This window comes from Tigriopus californicus, chromosome 2, assembly GCF_007210705.1.
Source record: "Tigriopus californicus strain San Diego chromosome 2, Tcal_SD_v2.1, whole genome shotgun sequence".
Classification (NCBI taxonomy): Eukaryota; Metazoa; Arthropoda; class Copepoda; order Harpacticoida; family Harpacticidae; genus Tigriopus; species Tigriopus californicus.
The window spans coordinates 8,734,020-8,734,467 of NC_081441.1; the positions used below are offsets into that span (position 1 = coordinate 8,734,020).

The 448-nt window shown below is 39.7% G+C and overlaps 1 pseudogene; it reads right to left on the minus strand.

Annotated features, from left to right (window-relative positions):
* The window catches only part of LOC131893684 (cyclin-dependent kinase 20-like), a 9,375-nt pseudogene that overhangs the window by 558 nt on the left and 8,369 nt on the right, over positions 1–448 (minus strand).

A 448-nucleotide genomic window follows, 5' to 3' on the forward strand; every position in this document is an offset into this window, starting at 1 on the left:
GATAGAAATAAGACTCGAGTAAACCGATAAACACTTAATTGAGAGTTTCTTCCCGTGTGTCAAATGGCCGGGTAGTGATTCTAAGCGATGGAAATCGAAATTATATGAATGAGTATGTATCTAACTTTGTGCTCAAAGCTCTAAGGTGCAACATGCACCTTATCTACGCTTCGCAGTTACTGAGGCTTTTCTGAACAATACGGGCATTATTTGGAAGTTATTTTTATTCTGGTTGTATAGGGATAAGCTAATTTTGGGAGGTAATCTTGAACGGAAGTTCTTTCAGATATGTGACCTCATTGAACTGGAACAGTCATCAGAGTAAACATAGTACATAAATGATGCTGAATCAGTGTATGTGATTTATTCCAGAACCCACACAACCGCGGCGATGGCGCGTCATAAACGAGGTCACTATTCACAGAAACCGTTTGTGTGCAACATCTGT